We start from the raw sequence: 7,256 nt of genomic DNA, 5'->3' as shown, positions 1-7,256 counted from the left end.
GCCACGGAAATACTCGATTCAAGGTGGCGAGGTCGCCAGGTGGAGTACTTGGTAGCTTGGGAGGGAGAACCCAGGTCAGAAAACACATGGGTCCCCGCTGAGTCGATTAATGACGGCTATCTGGTGGGAGAATTCCACAGCTTGTTCCCGGATAAACCAAAACCACTAGCGAGATTCTGGGAGGAAGAATTTGGAACCACAGACGACGACGAAGACTTTGTGGGTTTTCCTGCCTCCGAAGAGGAGGGAGGGGAGGTGTCAGAGGGAGAAGAATCAAACTGGGAGGCCCACCCCGCGGGAAGAGATCGGAGCGGGTGGGAAGCTGGTTTTGAAGCCTCAGAGGATGGTGACAGCTCCTTCAGGGGGTTCCCCGTATCATCGTCCGAGGAAAGGGACGAGGTTGAATCGGAAAATCGCCCCGGGGGTGGAGGGGGTCCTGGGGGGGAGGTGGATGTCAGGGAGGAGGGAGGGCTCCAGAGGGATGCCGGAGAGCGTCCCAGGAGGGAGAGAGGCAGCCCATCTGCGGGGGAAGGAAATCAGCGTAGCACCAGTGGAGAAGGGGGGCAGATGGGGGAATCGCTGAGGAGGCTCCATGACTCCTCGCCGGAGACCAGCGGGGAGAGCACGGGTTCTCCACTGCCCACACCCTCCCTGCGCAGAAGACTTCCGCGCAGGGAGAGTAGGCGGAGACTTGGCGTCAAAGAACTTTTTTGCTGGAAGAAGTTGAAGAAACGCCCACTGACGGATTCTGCCAGCGATTGAGAGAGCCACGGATGGGTGGCTGTCCGGACAGAAAGGGTTCACCCAGGTGACTCAGCCAGGTGTGGCGACGACTTACACACGAGCAACCCTTTAGAACCATTACAAGATGGTATATAATGCCAGTAAAATTGGCCAAAATGTATAAAACATGTAATAAATGTTGGAAATGTAAAGAAAAAGAAGGGACATTTTACCATATGTGGTGGGAGTGTAAAAAGGTGAAAGGTTTCTGGGAAATGATATATAATGAATTGAAAAAGATGTTGAAATATACGTTTGTTAAGAAACCGGAGGCCTTTCTGTTGGGAATGGTTGGAAATGATATAAATTAGAAAGATTGTAAACTTTTCCAATACGCAGTAACAGCAGCGAGAATACTTCTGGCCCAAAAATGGAAGCAGGAAGAAATTCCAACAGTGGAAGAATGGAAACTGAAACTGACTATGCGGAACTGGATAAATTAACAGGGAAGATTTGATATCAGCGGGACCAAAAGTTCATCGAGGACTGGGGAAGATTTACAGATTATCTGAAAAGTATAAGTGATGAACATGTAATGCTTGTTGGTTTTCAAGAGACTCTGTGAAAAAAATAAGGAATGTTGTAAAAAAGAGAGTAAGATGGAGAGGTGATATTTAAAGGCAATAATAAGTTTAGAAATGCTTTAATAATATAAATGTAAACGGAAGATTGGCAGAGAAACTGAGGGAAGTAAAAAAAAATATGAATGTGTGACAAAATGTGATTGGCTGTATAAAACTGTTTGTGAAAATAAATAAATATCAATATAAAAAAAAGCACATGAGAATTTTTGGTTCTGACATGTGGGTTCACAGACCACAAAGCTCCAAGTTAGGCAAACGTGATTTGCATGGTATCTTTCTAGGATCTCAGAAAGGTTCTTGACACTAATACAATTAGGCTCACTAGAAGTGTTGAGTACAATGCCAAGTGGGGGGAGAATGTGGGTATTTTCCAATGTTATCCTGATGACAGTGAAGAGTCTGAGGATAAGCAGCAGCAAAACCCCGCACCCACTGATGAAGGTTCTGATTCTGATTCTGAAACTGAATCAGATGGTTCAGAGGATTTCAAGAGTGCTAAGGCCTCTATGCGACCCTCTGAAGGCTCTGATCGAGAATTGGAGGAACCACTGTTCACTATAGGCCACTTTTCTCCTAAGAAAGAAGGGGAGAGCGTTGAAGACCTACGTCTAATTTGCAGGTCTGAAAGAGCCACAAAAGGTAGACCTCCAAAGAGATTTGCTGATGAATTTGCTAAAGCAGCAAAAGCTGTAACGGCTGTTAATAGGTCCAAGAAGGTATTTGAACCTTCAAGTTTCCAAGAGATCCAGGCTTTGGACTCAATGGATGCTGAGCCATGGTTAACTGCCATGAAGGCTGAGCTTGATTCCTTAGAGAGGAACAAAACATGGGAGCTAGTTCCAACAGTTCTAGGGATGAAACTGCTTGACAGCAAATGGGTCTTCAAAGCAAAGACAGGTGAAAATGGCAAGACACAAAGCCAGTCTGGTTGGCAGAGGTTTTTCACAGGTACCAGGAGAAGACTATCACGAGACCTACTCACCCACCGTGAGATATGAGAGCATTAAGCTTATGCTCAAACTTGCTGCAGAAGAGAATCTACACATTTCTCATCACGATGTGAATACAGCATTTTTGTATGGAACCTTAGGTGAATCACTTTATATGCTTCCACCTGATGGCGTACAGGTAAAACAGGGATTTGTTTGTTCTCTGAAGAAGTCCCTATATGGTCTCAAGCAAAGTGCATGATGCTGGCACTCTAAACACACTGAAGTGTTGTTTTTTCTAGGTTTTCAGCAAGGTAAAGCTGATCCATGTGCATTTGTCAAAGAGGAAGGGCAAAAGAAGCTGTATTGCTTGTTTTATGTTGATGATATTCTTTGCTGTTGGAAGGATGTCACAATGTACAACAGCGCCCTAGCTCAACTGAAGGAGCACTTTGACATGAAAGATCTTGGTGAGGTAACCAACTACCTATCTCTGGAAATAGAGAGAGACCAAGATGGTAATATTCTAGTACACCAGTCACAGAAAATTGCTGATGTGTTAAGCAAACTAAACCTGATGGATGCTAACCCTGTAGACACACCAATGACAACAGGTTATCAGGTAGATGATACTGAAGGAGCATTTTCTGACACTACACTGTACAGAAGTGTGCTAGGCAAAGTAAACTTCATTGCCAGATGTTCAAGACCTGATGCTATGTTAGGTCTGCTCCACTGGGACAGATACAGTAGGCTACCCAGAGCTGACTGAAAGAGTTCAGTATTTTCGAACGCAGTGCATTCTACTTGCTGACTGTCTTTCACGTAGCTCGTCTCCATGGGTGTCCAAATGCCTGCACAATCAGTCATTCTGAACTTCTTAAGCAGTTGCTCACTTTTACCCTTCTGGCTGAGCAAAAAGCTTCCATCTTCAGTTCGAGCTGCCTCTACACCCAGGTAAGTCCGAACAGCTCCTAGATGTTTGAGCTTGAACTGTTTACCGAGCTCTTTAGCAAACTTCTCCACATGTTTATCTGTCTGGGCCATATAAATAATATCATCAACAAAGACCAGGATAGCTTCCTGTGTCTCTCCTGACCCTTTAAGGTACAGACAGCTATCAGCAACACTTCTCCTGAAACCTAGCTTCTCTAAGGCTTCAATTCAGACACATGTTCCAGTTTCTGGCAGATTGACGTAAATCATAAATAGATTTATGCAATCTCCAAACGATGCCTTGCCCTTTGGCCTCAAACCCTGGAGGAAGAAGCATGTACAACTCCTCCTGGACATCTGAGTTCAAGTAGGCGACATCTACATCAAAGTGGTTCATCTCCCAACCTCTTTGTGCAGCAACGGCTAAGAGCATGCGCAGAGTTTCACTTCTGGAAGTAGGAGCATACACCTCCCTGTAATGCAGCCCCTTCCGCTGTGTGAACCCTCTGGCAACTAGCCTAGCCTTGTACTGTGGTTCTCCAGACTCTGTGGGTTTAAGGTGATAAACCCACCTGCTGCTCACAGCCTGTTTGCCAGCCGGCAACGTTGTGAGAGAGAACACACTTAGAGACTCCATTGAGCTCAACTCCTTCTGCATCGCCTCATGTCATTTGCTGGCTTCTTCCTGAGGCAGGTTCTGAACATCCTCAAAACTTTCAGGTTCACACTGAGCCACACCAACCCACACACTTGTGGCTTCAAACTTGTCAGGTGGCTTACCTCTCGTGGTCCGAGTTGATCTCCTCAGTGTGAACTCTGGTACCAACTCTGACCCACTAGGGCCAGCTAGATCATCCCCAGTATCAGAGAACTTCCCCTCCGACCTGCTGCGTCTTTTGAACCTCTCTGCTGGACCTGCAGGCGAGGACGGCTCACTCTTTGGCTCAGACTTGACAGTGGACTGTGGAGGGGTTCTAGGCCACCCCCTTGGAGGGGTTTTGGGCCGCTCCTGCTCTGGACCCTGTTGCTCGGGACTGTTCCTCAGCAACAGGCTCAGTTCCCTCCTCTTCCTCCTCATCTGAGTCAAGAAACTGCTCTGAAAGAACATCTGGGTTACCATGTATGCGTGTCCACCCACTTTGCTCACAGAACTCAGCACTGCTGCTTTCAAGCAGCCGGGACTGGTTGCCATCAGGAGATGCGAACCGCCATGCTTTGGACCCAGGTTCATATCCCACAAAGATCATCTTCCTGGACCTTGGTCCACCCTTTCTGTGTTTGGCCTTTGGGATGAGGACCCAAGCCTCACAGCCAAAAACATGTAAGAAATGCGCTTTGGGCTTCTTACCGTGCACCAGAAAATAGGGTGTGTCCCCTACAGCTGAATTAAACACATGATTCTGAGTGAACGAAGCCGTCTTCCACCCTTCAGCCCAAAAGTGTTGTGGGAGTCCTGCGTCAAACAGCATGGCAGCCACAGCCTCTTGTAGTGTTCTGCTCTTGCGTTCAGCAACATCATTCTGTTGAGGACTCTGTGGTGCTGTCAGTCTGTGACTGATCCCCTTCTGGCAGAAGAAACTCTGCAGTGCAGATCCAGTAAACTCCGCCCCTCTATCGCTCTGAAAGCTAACCAATTTGGTAGAAAATTGCAACTCTACAGAGGCGCGCCTGCTCTCCGCCCTCCCGCGCTCCAGCCTGGCCGGCCAAGAAGCGCTGCTGCGCTCGCCACTCGCTGCAACCGCGAGCGGGACTAGACGGGAAGCGAGCGAGCGCTGCTGCTGCCGCCTCGCCTCCCCCCCGCCGCCTCCTGCGCTCGCCTCGCCGTCCGGGCCCCGCGAGCCATGGTGCCGGGGTTGCCTCCCGCGGGCTGCAGCCTATGGGCCAGCTGCGCCTGAGCGGCGGCGCCCGCCTGCCCCCCGATGCCCCCGGCGCCCCTGCCTCGCCGCCGCTGCTTCCCCCGCCGGGGCGGAGGAGGCTGCTCGCGCTGCTGCTCTTCGCCATGCTCGCCTTGTGGCTCTGCGTGCTCTATTCGTGCGCCGCCGGGGCGTGCGCCTCCGCCGCGCCGGGTCTCCTGCTGCTGCGCGGCTCGGCGCCTCCTGCACGGCGGGCACACAACCCCGCGGCGCTCTCCAAGCTGCTGCTGCTGCGGGCGCCGGGCTCCAAGGGCCAGCTGAGCCCCGAGCAGGAGAACAACGACGAGGACGACGACGAGGACGACGACGGGGGGAATAACAACAGCAACGGCGGCGCTGCCGTGGATTCTCCTCTCAGCCCCATCTCCAGCTTCCTCAACGGATCCGGCACCAAGCGGCTGCCCCAGGCGGTGATCATCGGCGTGAAGAAGGGTGGCACTAGGGTGCTGCTCAAGTTCCTGCGGGTGTACCCCGACGTGAGGGCCGTGGGCGCCGAGCCCCACTTCTTCGACCGCAACTACGAGCGGGGACTCACCTGGTACAGGGATTTGATGCCAAGAACTCTCGATGGGCAGATCACCATGGAGAAAACTCCCAGCTACTTTGTCACCAAGGAAGCCCCGGCTCGCATCTCTGCCATGTCGAAGGGCACCAAGCTCATTGTGGTGGTGAGAGACCCGGTCACCAGAGCCATATCTGACTACACGCATACTCTGTCCAAGAAGCCTGACATCCCCACCTTTGAGAGCCTGACCTTCAAAAACAGGACTACGGGCCTCATTGATACCTCCTGGAGTGCCATCCAGATTGGCATTTACGCCAAGCACCTGGAAAACTGGCTCCTGTACTTCCCCATTGGGCAGATCCTCTTTGTCAGTGGGGAGAGGCTAATCAGTGATCCAGCTGGTGAGTTAGGCCGAGTCCAGGACTTTCTGGGCCTCAAGAGGATCATCACGGACAAACACTTCTACTTCAACAAAACCAAGGGTTTCCCATGCCTGAAAAAGGCTGAAGGCAGCAGCAAGCCCCACTGCTTGGGCAAAACCAAGGGGCGGACCCACCCCAACATAGACCAGGAAGTGGTCCAGAGGCTGCGGGAATTCTACAGGCCCTTCAACATGAAGTTCTACCAGATGACTGGACATGACTTTGGCTGGGATTGATGGTTTAATGCCGACGTTCTTGCCAGAGTTAATCCCCTCATTTCAGCTTGCTATCCCCCTTATATATGTAGATAGGTCTATATGTAAAATGTACAGAAATCTATTTTATAATAATTTATTTTTAATTCTTAAGCAATTAATTCACTAAGCTGCCTAACCACACTGTAGCAGCCCATAGCTGTGTTTTTAACATTCCACAGTGCTGAATCCTTACTCTGCTCTTTCTCTTTTTTGTAGCCTGGTTCAGTTTGAGCTGGAAAGTGCTTCCAAGTATCTTCTATGAGAAAAATTAATATAAAAGAAAGGTTGGTGGGTAAGGGAGAAAGAATTTTTAAAAGCACAATTTTATTTTCCAATACGGGTACTAGGCATTTTGAAACACTTTTGTGAAAGGCTAGAAATAAAAAAGAAATTAAAAAAAAAAATTGCAACTCTACCGCTGTGATCCAATCCTTAATCAATGCAGTGGCTTCCCCTTTGTGTTTTATCGAAAAAACCCAAGAGTTCCTCGAAAAAGCATCCACCAAAAGAAGAATGAATTTTGACCGACCCAGAGACTTTACCGGCATGGGTCCACACAAATCTGCATGGACTAGCTCAAAAGGCTTGCTTGTCTCTCTGCTTGACCTGGGATATGAACATGTTTTTACCTTGGATTGCTTACAGGCTCTGCAATCTAAAAACTTATCACATCCCTTTAATTTACACCCCTCTGCACACTCTGGGGCCTTCTTGACATAGGACCAATTCAAATGAGCGAGTCTCCTGTGCCAGAGATGGGAACAGCCATCATGTGGTGGGACGTTTGCACACTGCACCTGTGTTACCTCAGGGGGGTCATCACCAGCAATAGGCATCTCAACCACGAACAGACTATTCTTACACTCAACACTGAAAAGTTGCTTCCCATCCCTGGAAAAAGAACACATGTTATTTGCAAACTGAACA

General features: G+C 49.4%; 1 pseudogene across 1 annotated transcript; it reads left to right on the top strand.

Annotated features, from left to right (window-relative positions):
- The first annotated feature begins 5,045 nt into the window (after nt 1-5,045).
- On the top strand, nt 5,046-6,687 carry LOC309333193 (heparan sulfate glucosamine 3-O-sulfotransferase 3B1 pseudogene; annotated as a pseudogene). Its single transcript has one exon. The product of its transcript is annotated as a heparan sulfate glucosamine 3-O-sulfotransferase 3B1 pseudogene (transcript).
- Nucleotides 6,688-7,256: the final 569 nt, after the last annotated feature.

Source organism: Podarcis erhardii (assembly GCF_964252035.2).
Source record: "Podarcis erhardii genome assembly, chromosome: W".
NCBI classification, from domain to species: domain Eukaryota; kingdom Metazoa; phylum Chordata; class Lepidosauria; order Squamata; family Lacertidae; genus Podarcis; species Podarcis erhardii.
Note: the sequence above shows the minus strand (reverse complement) of the source record. Positions and strands in the feature narration are given on the sequence as shown.